This window comes from Labeo rohita, chromosome 21 (assembly GCF_022985175.1).
Source record: "Labeo rohita strain BAU-BD-2019 chromosome 21, IGBB_LRoh.1.0, whole genome shotgun sequence".
Classification (NCBI taxonomy): domain Eukaryota; kingdom Metazoa; phylum Chordata; class Actinopteri; order Cypriniformes; family Cyprinidae; genus Labeo; species Labeo rohita.
In genome coordinates this window covers 7,644,537-7,665,673 of record NC_066889.1, presented here as the reverse complement: position 1 = coordinate 7,665,673, position 21,137 = coordinate 7,644,537, and the positions used below count along the sequence as shown (strand labels likewise).

The 21,137-nt window shown below is 38.3% G+C and overlaps 1 protein-coding gene across 5 annotated transcripts in view; it reads right to left on the bottom strand.

Annotated features, from left to right (window-relative positions):
• sgcd (sarcoglycan, delta (dystrophin-associated glycoprotein)) overlaps positions 1 to 21,137 on the bottom strand; it is a 238,869-nt gene that overhangs the window by 34,415 nt on the left and 183,317 nt on the right. The window lies entirely within an intron of this gene.

Sequence of the window (21,137 nt, the reverse complement as noted above, 5' to 3'; positions counted from 1 at the left end):
TCTCCTTGAGTCAAGCCCAGTCACAGCTGTGCCCCACGAGTCAAGCCATGTTGTTCCTGAGTCAAGCCACGTTACAGCAGATCCCCACAAGCCAAGTGACGTCATCGCTGCTGCTCTTCCCTTAGTGGCAGTGGCCATGTGGTGTGTGTGGGCGGCCCACTGTGCTCCTGAGGACACGCCTGTTCCCAGGTCAGCACCAGAGCTCTCGTCTGATCACAAGCCTGCACCAGAGCTCTCGTCTGATCACAAGCCTGCACCAGAGCTCTCACCTGATCACAAGCCTGCTGCAGAGCTCCCATTTGATCACAGGCTTTCTTCAGAGGTCCCGTATGGTCTCAAGTCTGCTTCAGAGGCCTTCCCCGTCGGAGAAGCTGCGCCAATGCCTCCAGAGGTGTCGGCGCCGGCCGTAGAACCTCTTACGGAGGGGGCGTTAACCACCAAACTCTCTGCTTCTCCCTTTTTCCTGTCTGCATCCTCTGTCACTGTTCTCCCCAGGTCCCAGTCAATGACGCAGCCTCCTGTTCCGCCCGGAGGGCTGCTCCGCCTCCTGTTCCGCCCGGAGGGCTGCTCCGCCTCCTGTTCCGCCCGGAGGGCTGCTCCGCCTCCTGTTCTGCCCCGGAGGGCTGCTCCGCCTCCTGTTCCCCCCGGAGGGCTGCTCCGCCTCCTGTTCCGCCCCGGAGGGCTGCTCCGCCTCGGAGGGCTGCTCCGCCTCCTGTTCCGCCCGGAGGGCTGCTGCGGCTTCTCCCTCTATTCTGTCTGCCTCCTCTGTCCCTGCTCTCCCCAGGTCCCAGAGCGTGATGCAGATTCCTGTTGCGCCCGCAGGGCTGCTGCGCCTCCTACTCCGCCTCCGGCTCCACCCTGGAGGGCTCTAGTGCCACCTGTTCGGCCTCCGGCTCCGCCCTGGAGGGCTCTAGCGTCGCCTGCCCTGCCTCTGGCTCCACCCTGGAGGGCTCTTGCACTGCCTGCTCAGCCTCCGGCTCCGCCCTGGTGGGCTCTAGCGCCGCCTGTTCCGCCTCAGGCTCCGCCCTGGAGGGCTCCACCGGCTCCGCCCTGGAGGGCTCTAGCGTCGTCTGCTCTGCCTTCGGCTCCGCCCTGGAGGGCTCTAGCACCATCTGCTCCGCCCTGGAGGGCTCCACCGGCTCAGTCCTGGAGGGCTCTTGCATTGCCTGCTCCGCCTCCGGCTCCGCCCTGGAGGGCTCCGCTCTGCCGGTCCTGCCTCAATCACCGGGTCCTCCGCAGGGGCCTGGCCCTCCTACCCTCACCCTGTCTCGCTCCCTCCCCACCACTCCCATGGACTGTTGTTCTGTTGGAGCGTCTGGAAGCCGCTCTTTGGGGGGCTATGTCATGATCTGGTCGGTGAGCTGCGGACCGCTCACCACCAGATGTCGCTCTTGCGTTTTGTCACGCACGGACTGCCACACTACACCCCGGACTACACTCCCCATCAGCCATTGCACTTCCTCCTGTCCAATCAGAGACTGTATAAATACCCCGGTCTTCCTGTCACTCCTCGCCGAGTATTGGATTGTATTGTTTATCTTTCATACGAAGCGTTTCTCCTAGTTTTCCCCGTCTAGTTACCTTGTTTGCCTTGTTGTTTTGATCTCTCGCTTGTCTGACCACTCTCTTGCCTAGCCCCTCTCGGATAACGTTCGCCGCTGGATTGACCCTCGCCTGTTACGGTTTACTCTTGTCTCGCTGTCCATACACCTGTCTGCCGTTGTTCGACCCTGCCTGCCTTTTACCATGTCTTTGTCACGTCCTTACAATAAAAGTTTGCGAATGGATCCGCTCGTCTCTCGCCTCACTCCCTACGTTACAGTCATATGTAGAATTCTGAAATAAAATAAAATAGCGCTGTAAGATTATATTTATTTGAATTAATTCAGTAAATTAACTAGAGAGCGAGAACACGCAAGCGAGTAGCCCAGTAGTGAAGCTTGTTGGTTTAATTGCAAAGTTATGGCTTAATATGCTTTAATTGGTTTAATTACAAATTATCATATCATTGCTGAGAAATATAATGTAGCTTTTAGAAGCAAAGATGTATTTATAAAATTCTTGGGGCAAGGGTTAAAAACCAGCTCCTGAATGTTGTGAAATTTCTTACCTATATTTAAAGTTCCAGTATGAAAGAAAATTAATGACAAATGTCTTTGAAACAAACAAGCATGCTGAATAACACAAACTGAAAAAAAATAATGCATTGAATGAACAGTGCTTGAATAAAGTAAATACAAGCCATTAAAATGCAAGCACTGTTAATTAAATGCATTGTTTTTTTAAGTTTTTTTTTTGTTTTGTTTTTTCCCCCAGTTAGTGCAATTCAACATGCTTTTTTGTTTCAAATACATTTGTCATTAATTTTCTTCCATATTCCTGCCTCAATATTTATGGGAAAATATGTCGCACTCACATTGTGGTGGTTGGAGTACATTTTAACCCCGGGTATGTACATGCAAGTTTGTACTGTATATGCAAATGCATTGCAAGAACTTGTAACCCAAAATCACATGATCTTAAACAGATATTATTTTCTTGATGTTCCCTTCACTATCGGACTTCTGAAAAGGCCCTTCATGTAGAGATTGAGTTGTTCACTTTCGGTTCATTTTTTAAGAACTGAATTAAAATAGAGAGTGCTAGAGTTAGATGTGAGGAGATGTGTTTTTTTGGCTGATTCTTGAAGATGGCTAAGGACTCGGATTGAGTTGGGCAGGTCATTCTACCTTGAGGAAACATTTAATGTGGAAGTCTGTGAAAGTGATTTTGTGCGTCTTTGGGATTGCACAATAATGTGCTGTTCACTTGCAGAACACAAGCTTCTAGAGGCCACATAAGTCTGAAGTAATGAATTTAGGTAAAGGGATGCAGAGCCAGTGGTGGTTTTGTAGGCAAACATTAATGCCTTGAATTTTATGTGAGCAACTATTGGTAGCTAGTGCAAATTGATAAACAGAGGTGTGACGTTCATTGCATTTTAGCAATGTGGTCTGAAAGTCAGCTGATCACCAATCACAACTCAAAGGTTTCTGGCTGTTTTTGAAGGAGTTATGGTTGATGTGCCTAAATGGATGGTAAAAATTGTGATATAACGATGGGTTTGATGGAACCACAAGCAGCTCTGTCTTGGCAAGGTTGAGTTGACGGTCATGGTCCTTCATCCAGGAATGTCTGTTAAACAAGCTAAGATGTGAATCTTGCCAATAGGGTTGACAGGAGGATCTGGTGGTTAACCGTGTCAAAAGCAGCGGACAGATCCAGCAAGATTTTGAATCCGTTCTTGCCAGTCTTAGGGCTTCAACAACTGAGAGCAAAGCAGTCTCGGTTAAATGTCCACTTCTGAAACCAGACTGAACAATTTTTTTCAAGGAAAAATATTTTTTGAAAGGAAAAGTAAAACAAATAAGTCACGTAGCCTATTAGTCACATTTTATTACATTCAGAAATAATACCACCAGCAAGCCTACAGCATATGTTATAATACCAACATTGTATAAACACATAGCCTAAGATATTTTAGTTCCCCTCACTCTACAACAAATCCTTTAAATTTAACCATATTCAGAACAGACCAAGAATGAAAAAAATGCATAAATAAACATTATATATATATATATATATATATATATATATTCTAATGAATAAATATAATATCATGCAGTATATAATATAACAATACAGGCCTAGCTATAAACAAGCCAAAAAAATTATTCATGGACTCATGTACCACTCTCATTCAGCACAAAACCAAATATTTCCATATTCACAATCTATCTGAAGCCAAACCACTATTTCTTAAATGAACTATTGTAACTTTTTTATCTGTTTGGGTGATTCTATGTTTTATTTCAATAATGAACAGCTGCAATTGCTATTTGCAATGATGTGCACATAAGGCACCAGTGCGATCAAATAGCTGAAACATAAAATACTAAATTTTTAGCCATACAGTAGGGCACAATTTGAAACTGCAAAGTGTTAACAGTTTGAAGATTCAAGAATATTAAAGATTATTAGATTTTTTTATAAAGTGAACACTGTTACTAGTCTGCCTTACAAACTAAAATCAGGGTGCCCAATCCGGAGATGGCAAAAAAGGTGAGGGTGACCAAGTGACCAAAGTGGCCGGGCCCCGTGGCGCTGAAGCTGCGCGTACCCCTGGTACGTGAGATGACGGAGGGGGGTACACGAAAAAAAAAAAATGCAGAGCTTTGGCATTCATTTAATTCTGTCCATTTAATTTATAACTCCTAAGCCACCCACCACAGACTTAGGTGTATATCTTATATCATGAAAATCCTTTGCTCAAGACAAAATAGTAATTATCAATAATAATCAAAAAAGTTAAATTTTTGACTCACCGTCACAAAGGGATGGCAAAATGTTTAAAAGAGGCGGGGCCACAGAATAGATATTTACACCAAACTTGATATACATATGTAAGACCACATGAAAAAACCTGTGGAGTTTAGTCACTGTGTGGTGCTGTTAAAGGGAGAAAAAAAAGGTTATATCTATGCAATCTTTCGTCCAAATGACTTGAACATTGGCATGCAGCGTCTGTGTCCAAAGTGACACAACTGTCTATTAAGACATTTGCGTATCTCGAAAAACATGGCTGCCAACAGCCAATGAACTTTAAGTACCTGTTAGACAAGGTTAATGAGGGTTGATCAGAACAAAACTTGGTAGGCCTGTTTGACTAATGGCCCTAAAGGTCTGTGAGAAATTTGAAAGAAACTGACCACTGGGGGTGTCATCGAAGGGGGAAAAAGCCCTCTGTATTTAGTTTAATTTTAAGTTTTTCATTTATTTTGAAATTTTTATTTCAGTTTATGAAAATGTTTTTGATCAATTTATTTCATTCATGTGTATAGACATAACTGTACTACACAAATCTCTAACTAGTAGTATGAACACATTTTTATAGTGAGGTTTGCCTTAGTAAATACCTCTAGTAAGAAAAACAATACCTGCAGTGGGAACTTAATAAATACTGCAATGGAACATTTCTCTGAGGGTTTTAGAAAACAAATACTTGACTAGAATGTGTCAGCACTTTCCACGGCAATAAATGTACATAGAACCACCATGTTATAAATGTTCTTTACGCAAGCCTAATGAAATCTGTGTACATAATATACAAGTGCATTTAATGGATGAGGGTAGAATATTAATAATCCCTGGAGTATTTTTTTACATTGACTGTTCATTAGCATCCTGTTTTCTCTGCTCCATTAGCTTTACATTATTCTCTGACTGTCTACAGCCAAATTAGCAGTAAACTCCAACAACACCAGCTCAATAAACCACCTGTGGAGGTATTGATATATAATTTTTTCAATCCCCTGCCTCATTAAAACCAATGCTTTCAATGACTTGCACAAACTCTCAATAATCACTGTCTAATTCTTCTAAACAAACCTGCAGCTGCTGCTCTCTGCTGAAACCCTGCAAAGTAAACTTCATAAACAGATTGAGGGCATAATCGATAAAGCCATTGAGTTTTGCTTAAACTTCCACATATCGTCCACATCTCAAATGATTTTATCATTGTGTTTCTATTTCATTGGCTGTGAACCTTCTCTTCCCTCAGTGTCACATCTGATCAATCCTGGAGTTATGGGCCAGTGCTCAAGTGTTCTGGGCACTCATAAAGATTCACTTAATAGATTTTTCTGTTGGCACAGGAACCACAATAGAATCTCACCTTTGCACCGGGAGGTGCTCCTTCTGAAAAGATGCTTTGTTTACTTATGAACCAGTCAGTTGTGGCACCACATAAAATGCTTTGGAGTGTGTCCAATCAAAGACAATATCTCTGCTGAGTGACTGCTGGCTGACAAGTTGGCAAACTTTCAAAATACACTGTCAAATCATTAGTTTAGTCAGTATTTTTCCTGAAGCAATATTCAAACCTGCTTAAAACAAGAATACTTCAGAGGAAACCACTGTTTAAAAAGTACACTTAAGCAACATTTACAATATAAATTTATATTTACTTCAATTAGTTGAACTTAAAGGAATAGTTTACTTAAAAATGAACATTTGCTCACTCTCAGGCCATCCAAGATGTTGATGAGGTTTTTCTTTATTGAAACAGATTTGGAGAAATTTTGCATTAATTCACTTACTTGCCAATGGATACTCTGCAGTGAATGGATGCCATCAGAACAAGAGTACAAACAGCTGATAAAAGCATCATAATAAACCACAAGTAATCGACACAACTTCATCAGTTAACATCTTATGAAGCAAAACACAGTGTGCTTGCAATAAACAAATCCATCTAGATGTTTTTAACTTCAAACGGTTGCTTCCAGCTAATATATCAAACCATAATATTGCTTTCTCCAGTGGGAAAAATTGTCCCATTTGAATCAGAGGACAAATATGCAAAGATTTTGGATACTATTTTGGCCAGCAACAGTTTAAAGTTAATATGCCTTATAGATGGATTGTTTGTTACAAACATGTAGTTCACAAGATGGACTTCACAAGATGGACAGGCAGAGAACTTTAGAACCGGATAGAGGAGGTCCAGAAAGGTGGTTGTCACAGTGAGTGAGAAATATTAACCATGGGCCATGCATTGTAAAAACAAAGAAGCAGAGCAAAGTCTACAAGCAAAAACAATCCATAACAAAACCCAAATCAATATTGGGTTGGCTTTTTAAGAGATGGCGAGAACTCAGATGTTTGAATCGATTAAAATACGTCCTGATATGGCTTCTTTTGCACTCAACAGGTAAGATACTTAAGATACTCAACCAATAGGCAGAGTAACATGAGTTGTTGTATATCATTAGATATTGTGCAGAGTCATTTCATTATGGGTTGTTGTAGTGCTGTGCTAAATTTTATTTTTTAAGGATGGACAGCATCTAAACTTGTTATGTATTGAGCCTATGCATTGATTGTGTTTTATCCACTGTTCCATGCTCAAGGCCTGTTACGACTGCAGTTTCAGTGTGAAAATGTATCCTTTTCTTCCAGTGTTGCTTATAACAGCTTTTTTGTCACTCTTTATTTATTGCCATTGTGGAGAGATTACATGAAACAATGGGAAACAGGATTACAGAAATGTAAAAAAAAAAAGGATAGGTTAAGAAAAATAAACTTAAATCAAAATATATTGTAGAAAGGGTTATACTTTATTTTACAGTGCATGCACTTACTTGTACTCACACCTAAGAAAGTATAGTAGATACAGAAAGTATAGGGGTAGATTCAGGGTGGATTAGTACCCAGTTATTATGTAAAATAAAGTGCTACCATAAAAGTACATAGTTTTAATCATTGAGTAAATTAAATGTTTATATATATATATATATATATATATATATATATTACAGGAAAAAGATAGGAATGTAACCAGAAACAGAAATTAAATCAAAATTAATAGTTTCAAACATACACACTTTTTTGAAATTAACCAGTTATTAACATTTTTTTTGTTCTGTTTAGTATTATAATTTTGTAATTAAGCAGACACAAATTCAAATACTACAGCCTATGAGTTATGTCACTAACCATTAAACATTAGGCCTACATCTAAGTGAAAATGAATGGCAGGAAATGTGTTTCGAAACCAGCAAAAATTGCAGAATAGTGTAGAACAAGGATTCACACAAGGTTACATCCTGCATAGTGGCACTTCTGAGAACGGAGAAAATAGAATAAAACTATATAAATAATAAAAAATAATAATATAGGCCTATACATGAAATATATTTCACTTAAATCATTTAACAAAACAAAAGAAAAAAAAATAGTGCTGAGGTTCGGTACATGTGATGTGCTTCGAAGTTCACGGAAAGGAAACCAAGATGGCAGAAATTAAGCAGCAGCCTGCTTGTTTTCTTTATTCTTTCTATTTTGCAAAAGGCTTTACAGTTTAGAATGACATGTTGCTTCTATCTGTATGACCATACAGTAAATTACTGGATAAGGCTAATACACGGGGGAATTTTTTGAGCAATGTTTCTGGGCAACTTTGGGCAATGTTGCTTTCAGTGGGCAACCAGGTGAGACACAGGGCCCATGACTGATCTAAATGTTCCAGCTGCTCAAAAATAGATGCCCAGCAAAACTGCTCAAAAAGTTGTCCCATGTATCATCAGCCTAACAGCTTCCTCTCTTAGAAGGGAAAACAATGCAGTGATCGCACCTTACATGCTCAGTCAATGTCTCATGAAAGTACCACAAGTTTCTGTTTCTATTTACTGTACTATTTATACACAAAAATTGATCATGCATATGGCGTGCATATGATATGCAATGGTTAGGATTAGGGGTGTGGAGTAGGTGCATATTATATGTACGACAAAACTTGTCCCATGTATCATCAGCCTAACAGCTTCCTCTCTTAGAAGGGAAAACAATGCAGTGATCGCACCTTACATGCTCAGTCAATGTCTCATGACAGTACCACAAGTTTCTGTTTCTATTTACTGTACTATTTATACACAAAAATTGATCATGCATATGGCGTGCATATGATATGCAATGGTTAGGATTAGGGGTGTGGAGTAGGTGCATATTATATGTACGCCAAAACTGCGTATCATATGCACGTGAAAAGTGTGTATTATATGCATGCCAAACACATCATATGCACGCCAAAGTCAATTTCTGTGTATGAATAGCACACCAAATAGAAAAAGAAAATCATCCATATGTGACCCTGGACCACAAAACTTTCAAAATTGAGATTATTATAAATAATCTGAAAGCTCAATAAATAAGATTTCCATTGATGTATGGTTTGTTAGGATAGGACAATATTTGGCCGAGATACAACTATTTGAAAATCTAAAATCGGAGGGTGCAAAAAAATCAAAATACTGAGAAAATCACCTTTAAAGTTGTCCAAATGAAGTTCTTAACAATGCATATTACTAATCAAAAATTAAGTTTTGATATATTTACAGTAGGAATTTTACAAGTTATCTTCATGGAACATGATCTTTACTTAATATCCTAATGATTTTCGGCATAAAAGAAAAAAATCAATAATTTTGACCCATACAATGTATTTTTGGCTATTGCTACAAATATACCAGTGACTTAAGACTGGTTTTGTGGTCCAGGGTCACATATATATCGTGAATATGGAAACATTTAGATTTGTGCCGAATGAGAGAGGTAGGCTTCAGTTTCACTTTAAATTAATTAATCTTGTATTGACGTTTATATAGCCTAAATACTGTTATCTTTACAGGATTTGTTGTGAAGAGATTTGTGTTGTTTTTTTTAACCACACAGCAAACATTTTTAAATATCTTCATAAAAATATAATAATAATAATAATAATAATAATAATAATAATTATTATTATAATTTATTTAAAGAGTTGACAGTTTTTCCTTTCATTTAATACATTTTGCCAACAATTATGCTGTACTGGCAATGACTAGACTCAAGATACAAGACTAATATTCTCTTTGTGTTTAATAATAATAATAATAATAATAATAATAATTATTATTATTATAGATATTTGATATATTATTATTATTATTATTATTATTATTATTAGGAGAGAAAAAAGTTAAACGAATAATGTTTATTTGGATGTTTTTCAGTCCTGCTGGAAAACAAGAAAAAAATTGCTACTGTAATACTAAAGCTTATGAAGTTTCACCCTGGAGCTAAATATGGAAGGGGCTGTATCCAGGGAAGTGTAGTGCATTGACTGAATTGAGCTCCACATTAGTGTGAGTAAATCACAGGCAGAACTGCAGGTCGCTATGACTGTAAATGCTTAGAGTGTGGTCAGTACACAACAGCTTGTTACCTCTGATTAATGGACACAACAAGGTACCATCCGTTAACGGCAATGCAGGCAACTGTGTCCGAGAAACACCGCTGCAGGTGGCCAAAAGAGGGAAAATTGCAACTCTCTGTCTGCAGCCAATAGCACATTAGAATCAGACCAACTTACAACAAGATTCTCAGTGGACACTTTACTGTGACTTACATTGTTGAAAAAGGATGTGTTTTTTTTTTTCTTTCTGTGCAAGTGTCATGGCTGTAACCTCTGTAGTTTTTGCCGTATTTCTGTGTTGTAGGGTGAATACAGTAGTTTTCTGAAGCCAGATTCACGAACATATTCTTAAGAAATAAGTTAACAAATTTCTTAAGATAAACTCCACAAAGTTCTTAAGAATGTTCTTAAGTGTAATTCTTGAAAAATTCTTAAGTTCTCAAATATGTTCTTAAGAACATTTACATTTTTTTTCTTAAGAAGAAAATTGGCTATTTGTCTTAATTTTAGTGAATACATGGCTGAAGACAGCAAGACACACTGATAAACTGTCACTTCAAGGATCAACTTTTGCCCTTCTTGCAGATTACGCTACCCTAATAATCATAAGTGCACACACTATTACTGACCAGCTTAACTGGTGCTTGGCTTCACGTTTTTATGCGCCCTTTTTTTTTTTGAGAAGAGCCACCCTGTCTCAAGCTACAGCGATCTGTTTAATTCGTCTTTGTGTTGTTTTTGCACACTCATCCGAATGAATGCTTCCGGTATGTGTGTCCACACTGCTACAGTAAACATGTCCTGCACATTCAAATGTGTTAAATACTGCCAAAGATTGTCGTATTTATAGGCTAAAATTAAAAACCTTCAATTAAAACTTCCTACTTGAGTCATTTTTGTAGAATTGCTACTGAGTTTTGCAGTCAGCAAAGGTAGTGTCATACATAGGCTAATCACGACTGATTGTTTACATTATCAGTCATTGCTGTCACTTCAGAAAACTTGTGCACCTCCCTATTAATAGTCCTCGTATTAAATGTAGCTAATAGTGTTGTAATGCTTAAATATAATTATTAATTTGAAATAACCCAATTAAATAATTAACTATTATTATATTAACCATTAAATAATTCTTACTATTTGGGATTTAAAACAAGTATGGGGCTATCCTAACTTTAAGAAGTTATTTACGATGATTTTTAAGAAGATTCTTTTTAAGAATTTGTATTCTTCTTAAGTTTTGTGCAAAAAGATAAGAATATTCTTAAGAACAATTTTTGGGAATACAAAATATTCTTAGTTAACTTGGTAGTAATGGCTAACGCCATACATAGATTTATTTGGTTATGGTAAATTTAAATTTTGTTGTTTATGTGTGCTTTGTGACATTTTCTATAATAAGTGTAATGTATTTTTGTATTTAAATATTATGTGATAAACAGTGTTGGGAAAAGTTACTTAAAATTATTTAATTGCGATATTGTGTTACTCCCTAAAAAAGTAACTAATTGTGTTACTTTTATGGGAATTAATGCTAATGCTTTTACATTACATTACTTTTCTTCATCTGGGTTGGGCTTGCTTGTTTGTTTTTAATATAAACACATTGTATTTTTGGCAGTATAAAATCACTTTCACACCAAAAGTTAAATCAAAAAGACTTGGGTTGAAGGAAATGTAAAATCCTGTCTGTACAGTAGAGGGCTTAGATCAAACAAACCATTCAAACCATCCATTTGGGATTGCATAAAGAATAGGATGTAGAAGAAGAAGAAGAAAAAAAAAAAATCAACACTACAAACGCAAATGATATGTTCATCTGAAGTCACATTTGCTTACTGGCTTATTGGTAAATAAAATGGGATTACATACATAAGGAATATTTGTTTTTTTTAACATTAACATTGCAGGTTTGCATTTCACTGCTCAATTCATTATGAGGAATACTAAATCTGTTTAATATATTTTATTTAATATATTTAATTATTGCAGGTTTGTATTTCACTGTTTTTAAGTCACTTTGAGGAATATTGAATCGTTTTAATATATTTGCCTGTGTTACATCACAGATCTTACAATAAACCTTCATCACAGTCTGTCATCATATCCGGATCCAGTTTGTAATGTAATCAAATTTCTGCTTGCATTATTATCAACTGGCGGTTTCAAACGGTTTATTTAGCCTTACACAATACCCAACCATGTGTGTAGTCTTCCATTTTAATGTGCAACATTATGTGAGCAAGGTGATTGTCGGAATTGCTGGTGTTGGCATGCTGCTCAAGTTACTGCTGGAAGAATAATCAGACTATACCACTTAAATCTTATATTGCACTGTATTCATTTTGTGTCTGTGCTTTCTTTTCAGTTGTCAGTGCCACCCTGTGTGTTGCCACAGTTATCCCTATTTGTTGTCATAGTGACTTATTAACCTCGCCCTCCTTGTTACCCTGTACATATATACCCCTGTGTTTGCCTTGTTCAGTGTCAGTTGTTGTTTTCTCTGTGTATGGTTATATCTTGGTTTCCTGGTCTGTGTTCCCGTGCTGTGATTTACCCGTGTTTCTCCATTTTGTCATCAAAATCTGCCATCATACCCAGCATTACACTAATAATTAAATTAAAAATAAATGTTCTTTATATTCATTTATTCAAAAATGGGCCTGTATTTATTGTTGGTCCTGTATTTATTGTGTTCGCACCATAGTCCGGTGCCTTTAGCAACTGCCGCACCAAAGGTCAGTTTGGAAAGTAGTTAGTTAGTTAGTTAGTTATTAAGCACATTTAAAAACAACCTGACGCTTGACCAAAGTGCTGTACAGAACATCAAAAAACAATACATAAAATAGAGAATTGCCATCAGCAAAATAAAATACACACAATAAAATTCATTTGTTAAATAAATGCCATGGATAAAAAAAATACAATTTAAAGATTAGATTAAACACAGAAAATCACTTAGTCCATACAGCAGAATTGAGTGTAGGATTTTTAAATAAAATGGCAACACTAAATAAATTCTTAGGATGTTTACCTCCACAAAGTCTGTTCAACTTTAGGCAACCTCTAACACACATTCAACATCACATATGAGTTTAGATGAACAGACCTTCCGTTAGGGAGATAACATCATCTGCAGTAGGGCCATTTGTCATTGCTACAGTGAGCATGAAGCTCTGGATACGTGAGTATGTGCATTTGAACAAAAGAGAAAAGAATAGCTTCTGGGAGAGAAGAAATATTTACTGTACAGAGGCATTTCACATCATATTTGATTGAATTCTTCAATTAGAGCATTAATTTGGCACAAAACCAATAAGGATATAAATTAATTTAACATTTTGTAATAAATGCAACTACTACTACAACAACAACAACAACAACACTAGGACACAAATTTATATTGCTAAAATATTACATTTATATTGAAATGGTAATAACCCACTTTTATTATTTTTTGTAAGAGAAAATGACTGTTATAAGGCTAAATGATCTCTCAAATAATTAAAAATTCCAAGAAAATGTATATATATATATATATATATATATATATATAAATATAAAATAAAATAAAATAAAAATGTCACAGAAATGGTGACAGAATGCCCCCTCCCAGAAGGTGTGACTTCGCGCCATAAGGAGAGGAGGATGATGAAGGGATGGTGAAAAGGGGCTGGTGGAGGAAATGACCAGGGAGGAGCAGATGGAGGGAGGAGCCAGGGCAGAGCTGATGAAGGAAGGACGCAGGGAGGAGCAGACGGAGGAAGGAACCAGGACGAAGCCTGGAGCAGGAAGAGATAGGAGACACCCCAGAGCCCAGCCAGGAAGATGTCCCATGGTATAGCTGATGGAAGGAGGAGCCATAGTGGAGGAAGGGCTGACGATTCCAAGGGGCCGACTGACGGAGGCAGAGCCGGTGGTATTGGAGCCCAGGGTTGAGACGGAAAGCCACAGAGCCAGGGTGACGGAAAGGATCCGGAGGGCCAAGGCGGAGCAGACGGCTCATCTGAGGCGCAGGCGGGGATCCAGAAGGCCACAGTGGAGCGGGAGTGACAGAGGACTAAGGTAGAGCTGGAGGGAGGGAGGAGCCCAGCGGAGCCAGAGGGTTGAGGTGAAGCCAGAGGAGAGTAGTCCCAAGTCAAAGGCAGAGCCGGAAGACAAGGAAGCCCAGCAGAGCTGGTGGACTGAGGGGCACGGTGGAGATGAGGGGGCTATAAGTCATGGTTGCCTCGCTGGGTTGACGGGCCCAGGCAGACACCCGGGATCCTCCGGTCACAATGGACCTGGAGACTGACAGACCCAAAGCGAATCCGCTCCACAGATGGGAAGATGAGGATGAGCTTAGGGACTGGGGCAGAAGATGGTACACCGCATATAAGAGAAGGTGGGAGAGGGAGGCTGGGTGGGAGTTGGATGATGTATGCTACCCACACACCAAATAGCAACTCACAGACAGGGAAACGGCCTCCCTGGTCATGACAGGGGTAAAAGACAGTTCAGGACAGACAGACGGTTTAGACAGACAGGACAGACCTCCATGGTCGTTTCAGGATAGACAGGGAGTCCATAAATGGCCTCCTTTGCCGGAACAGGACAGGCAAACAGTGCATACGATAAGAGAAGACTGGGTATGTCCAAATAAAAGTCCCCTGAGTCCTGCCTCAGCTCACCCTCATCGGTGGAACAGTGGGTGGGGCTTTCCTCCACACCCTCGCTCTCCACTGTCATCCTCTGTGGCATGCAATGTTGTTGGCTCACACACCTGGTGAGACATCAAATGAGGCTCTGGCTCCAGGGCGATCCTTAGGTCTGTCACTCCTCTTGGCGATGGTTTGTCGGTTGCTGGCTCTATCTGCGGTGGGCTCTGATTGATGCTCCAGGATGCAGCTGGGTGGTGTTTGGCTGGGCTCTGGGTCTGGAGTGGAGCTGGTGTCATTGTTTGCTGGTTTGAAGGCCAGTGATGATCCACATGACACCAGCACCCACTCTACATAGTCCACAAAGCTCCCTCGAGGGCCCTCCCCAGACAACTGCGCACGTGTAATAGAATTCAGTCCAGCGTGCAGGAATGTGCTCAAGCAATCGTCTGGGAAGGTGGTCCGATGTGTGAGACCAAGGAACTTATGCTCCTCAAGGGAGCGGTTCCCCTGTTCCAGGCAAAACAGGGTGACGACGGCAAAGAGATCCATAAAGAAAACAAAATACATACACTGAGCAAAAAACAAAAATAAAACAAAATCATAGGCAATCGCGTGAAGTTTTTTCGGTACAGTCTTCTGTCACAGGGGGCTGCTGTGCATTACACGAGTGCACAAAGATGAGGGGAAAAGGTAATCTTTAATAAATCCAAAGGGCAATAATCCACAAAGAGAGCCCAGCAACACATCTACACAACAGACATAGACTCAAGACCAGACAATCAGGAACAGAAGGAGAGCAACTTAAATACACAAGCAAATGAGGACACTAATGACACACAACTGAACAGAATGATGAAATCAAATCAACAACTATGACAATGGGGAAAAGGTGCAAACTGAATATTCTAAATAACAGAATCTGTGACAATATTACACATCAAAACACATTTTAACTATCATAAAATTGCAATAATGATACTTGGTTTGCTTGTGTGCTCATAATGTCATGAGGTTTAACAAGACATGACGTGACACATAGCACCAATGTTATGTACTCAGTGTGAAAATCTAATCTTACTTGGTAACCAGAGACAAGTTGAATTATTTTACCAGTTTCTCAGTCTATGTTTGTGACTCTTAACTATGGTTTATCTGCATTTATAGACTTTTTATCATTCGCTTACCATGATCATCTGACAGAATTCTAATGGCCACTCAGAACAGCAAATTTCCCATTCAGCCATGATAAACCGGTGAAATGTGGGGGCTATATTTCATCTTTAAAGGAATCTCCTGTACCACATTTCACAGACCGTTAATCTCCATCATCCCAACAAATGCACTGAGATTAAAGTCCTTAGAAAAGGAGCTAATTGAATGAGTCTATAGATTCAGTTTGCAGATTTAATTACTGGCAATGTTAAATCCTGTATGCTGTGAAGATATTTTTATAAATATTAAATAGTAATTCGATTTTATAATTTTATGCTGTTTTTTTCAATATGAAACACTGAAAAACAAGACAATACTGATTATTTATTTATTTTGCAAGACACTAAATAAATAAATAAATAAAAAAAAATAAAGTAAAAATAAACTACAAAAACAAATTACCTAGAAAACAACTTCCACTGCTGTGAGTCTTTAATTGAGGATAATCTATGCATGTTAATTACAATTAGACCATAGATTCTGACTGCTAATATCATTATCCTGCGGGCTGCTGCTAACTGTGAATGTACTGGTGAGAGGAAGTGCTACAAGCACAATCTGACACATTCAGCAAATTCCCTGTCATGGTTTGTTTAGATTATCACAGTGGAGCACTGTTATGTCTCATCTCAGGTTCTCAACATCACTCATGTTTTCCAATCATCCTCCAATAGGACTCTGGGATAGGGAACTGGGGTAAATGACAATGGTTTCAAGTCTGACAAACCATGCTGTCAAAATTTTGTGCAGTCTGTGCTTTGTTTGATTAAATGTACTCCTGTAATAAAAGTGATACAGTGACTGAAGATCCCAAATTAATTACTTATAATTGCTGGCAGCTGAAAGCTACAGAAATGTCAATAAGGATGAACTAAGCATGAACGTTAGAAAGCTCAATGTTGCAGAATTCCTAACATTTACAAGTTCTACACATTATATAAATACACATATATACACATAAATATTAAATATTTATAGTGTCAGCCTTAATATTTCCTTATGCCCTCAGAAACCATTAAATAAAAGATTATACAAAAAATAAATAAATAAATAAATAAAAAAATAATAATAAATGAATGACTGCATATGGCCATTTTTTAAAACCATCTAACATTTTAATGTAATATTGCCTAATTACTCATACTCATTTATGACACTCAAAGCTTAATATAGCATCTCTTGGGATTGACTTTGGTACCCAAGCAAATTGCTTTCCCCATTCACATCTGATTGTTAAAATTAATGAAGAATAACATTCATCTCAGACTAATATAATACTCCAGGGGAAACATCAGTGCAAGGCTGTCACTGTTTTAGATATAAATAACTCTCTCATATCGGTCTTAGTGTAAAATATTGCAGCCTTTTCATTAGTAAATTCAAATGCTTGGCATTTTAGTATCCTGTGTTAGGTGACAGTTTCCTGAATTTAGTTTAATTTAAAGGCACAAAAACAAAATGACTGGCTCAGTAAAATAGTCAGGGTCTTTCCATTTACATGTTTGAGCTCCTACTGAAATAAAGCAGCAAGCCTGAGCAGATGTTGCATGGTTTGTCCTAATTTGCTCTTATTGCAGTTCCTGTGGAGCTGAACAAAATGCGAACTGAATTTCACAGCTCTCCCACCCCTCATGAGACATTTTGAATTTCCTTCCTTGCTCTGTATTCTTTTATATCGGAGCCGACACTGATACTATGCCAGTCTCTCATCAGATGAAGTACTGCTTATCTTAAAAGAGTTGCAAAATACTATAATCAAATGTCTCCAGCTGGGACTGACTCTCCTCTGCATTACAAGTGCATGAAAGAAAAGTGAGTGAATGAAAAGAAAAGTTTTTTTCAGTAAGAATTTTTCATGTCCTTGAAGATTTTAAGGTTGGAAAAATTTAAAGAATGTTTTATGAAACTATGATTCATCCCATTTAGTGATTGTATATGTGTATGCATTTATTTGTGCATACACTGTTAAAAATAAAGCCTCCAATTAGAAGCAAAAGGGCTACATAGCATAGCAGAACCTTTTTTAAGTTCCACAAGGAGCTTTACTCTCTAGTTCACTGGAAAACACACTTTGTACTAGCGTCTCAAAGAAGCCAGAAGATGTCACAATATCACAGTTATGGAAACATAGGGGTAAATGCAATCTTTCTCCGTACTATACCCTTAATTAACATGATGACCCATTTTGTGAACTTTTCTATATTTCTGCATAAATATGACCTAAAACATAAATTTTTCTTACATGTCCTGAAAGTAGACAGAGAGAACCCAATCAAACAAATGAAATATATATATATATATATATATATATATATATATTATATTCTTTGTCATTTATTTAAGAAAAAAATATCCAGTATGTGAATCTCTAGGATTCACTGTTAAATTGAAGATGAAATTAGAGTCCATCTGTTCAGAGGTATTTTCATTCAGTGGAATGACTATCAGGTGTCATTGCCTGCCCTTTTTTATTCAAAGAACAGGGATCTATCAAAGTCTGATCATGTTTGTGGAAGTAAATCATGGCATGAACAAAGGAGATCTCTGAGGACCTCAGAAAAAGAGATGTTGTTGCACATCAGGCTGGAAGAGGTTACAAAACAATCTCTAATGAGTTTGGACTCCACAAATCCACAGTCACAGACTGTGCACAAATGGTGAAAATTCAAGACCACTGTGTTAGCAATGGTCGACCAACAAGGATCACTCCGAAAGCAAGATGTGTAATAGTCTGGAGAACACTAGGAGAACATAAACAACCATGGAGTACATGGCAGAGTTGCAAGGAGAAAGCCACTGCTCTCCAAAATGGACATCGTTGCCTGTCTGCAGTTTGCTAAAGATCATGTGGACAAACCAGAGGACTACTGGAGAAATGTTTTGTGGACGGATGAGACCAAAATAGAACTTTTTGATTAAAATAAGAAGCGTTATGTTTGAAGAAAAAAAACGCACTGCATCTGTGAAACATGGTGGAGATAGTATCATGGCAGCCATATCACCCTGTAGCCCAAGACTGGTCACCCACTGAAGCTAAGCAAGGTTGAGCCTGGTCAGTACCTAGATGGGAGACTTCACCGTCCTTTGGATAAGACGTTAAACCGTGGTCCTGACTTGAAAAGAGTAGGGGTGTGACCTCGGCATCCTGGCCAAATCTGCCCAGTTGCCAAATTTGTTTTGCTGTGTCTGAGAAAGAACGACTTGCTATCATTGATGGAACAATGGATTCTGAATTATACCAGAAATTTCTAAAGGAAAATTCAGGACATTTGCCCGAGAAGTGTCTCAAGAGAAAGTGGGCCATGCAGCAAGACAACGACCCCTATCAGACAAGTCGTTTTACCAAATAATGGTTAAAGAAGAACAAAAGTAATGTTTAGGAATGGCCGAGTCAAAGTCCGGACCTTAAACTAATTGAAATATTGTGGTAGGACCTGAAGCAAGCAGTTCGTAGGAGGAAACCCATCAACATCACAGAGTTTAAGTGGTTCTGTACTGAGGAATAGACTAACATTCCTACAAGATGTTGAGCAGGACTGATCAGCAGTTACAAGATACTTTACCTGCAGCTATTGCTGCAAAATGGGGATCATTCTTCTCAACAAATACATGACAAAGAAAATATTTTTGTCTCATTTGTTTGATTGGGTTCTACTCTCAGAACTGACCCAGAAAATCTGATGACATTTGAAAGCAGAAATATGAAAAGTTCACAATTTTTTAAGCAGCACCATACATACATGATGGTTGGACCACATGACTTTAATTTGCTGGATGAAAATGTTCAAATATTAATAAGCAGTAATGCAGTTATGTTAAAATGTTTTATTTCTAAAAAATAAAAGAATATTCAAAACGTTTCATTAAATAACTTTATTTTATGTTTCTTCTTCATTATGATTGTATGTGGTTAGGTCTATGCCCTAAAAGTATCAAAATTTAATTAAAAACTGGAATAACACGTTTATTCAAGTCAATGGAAAAAATGCAACAGAAAGAATGCAAAAACAAATATTAGAGGGAATGTTGTTCCTTGTAGTCTTGCCTTATAAAGTTACATTCCAAGTTCATCAGATGTTTTGATGGCAGCTGATGTTGTGTTTACCCTAGACTCACTCTCAGCTGTCATGGCATTAGAGCGTAGGCTTATTACATGACAGAAGCTCTCAGGATTGATTTTAAGCTATACACTCATAAAAGGAGACATAAGCATTAATCTAAGTATTAGAGTAACAGGATATTCCTGACCTTAAAATGTGCACATCGTCCCAGTGTGGTCCACAAAATGTGTTCATTGGAATTCAGATGCCTGGCATCACTCTAGGAACACCCGAGATAAAATCCAAAAAAGAAACATCCAATTCAAAATACCCCTGTTCTCAGTGTAGTCCGTGCTGAGCTGGAGTGGATGTAAGGTAATGAACTGTGGCTTAGGAAAAATCATTGAGGGAAAAAATGGATGTACACAGGCTTGAGTAATCACTTTAAAGGAAGTTTAGGGCTACCCCTGAGACAAGCACAGTGCCGTGATCAAGTACGGCACAAAACAACCTTGAAATTCTTCTTTTTCTTTTTTTCTTTCTTTCTTTCTTTCTTTCTTTCTTTCTTTCTTTTTTTTATACAAAAGTTATACAAAAAATAAAAAAATAAAATAACACAAATATATGAAGAGTTCAGATGCAAAAGCCTCTAAATCCATCTGATGTTTTTTTTTTTTAAATTAGCATTTCTTTCTGGCTACTTTGTATAGGTTTCTATGTAAGTACTGGTACTTCTGATTGGGCTGAGGCTGGAATTTAGGGAGTTCGAAGTAAAAGTATATGATGGACGTATAATATGTGTCAGGAGCATTCACTCATTATCATTATCTCATTTTTGACCGAGATGGCTTTTAGCTGGTTTTGCATCTGAACTCTTCATATATTCTCACCATCTGGGTTTTAATGTGAAAAGCACTGCCAAGTGCTTCTTGTTTTCATGCCAAATGTGACAAGAAACTGAGGGGCCTTTTCATAACTGATTCTTTTAACATTCTTTCAACATTTCTAATACGGCTTGTGGATAACTGGGGAACAGTACAATACAGTATTTTTCTGTATATACTTCAGTATACACTGTAATAAAGTCAGTACTGTTAAAATAATACCTAGGAAATGTTTACCTTCTATTAACAACACAGCAATAGTAAAGTTGATACAACGCTGTGGTTGTTCTGTTTTCTCTGTTGTGTTGGCATTTTACTGATGTCTTTACTACGTTGTAGGCTGTCTGTGTCTCTGCTCTGCATAGGAAAAGTCATCTGATTGGCTCCTGCAGGCTAACTGTTGCTGTCTCCTGATTGGTCTAAAGAACTCTGAAAGCCACGACATCACTTCCTCAGCAGCCAACTTTTTTGATCTCTGTTTTTGGGCTAGGTAGTTAGGGCAGTGAACTGTATTTTATTTTCATTTTTTCTTTTTTTTCTTTTATATAGGTAAGGCAGAGGTTTTTGTTTGTTATTTTAAAATTGCGGT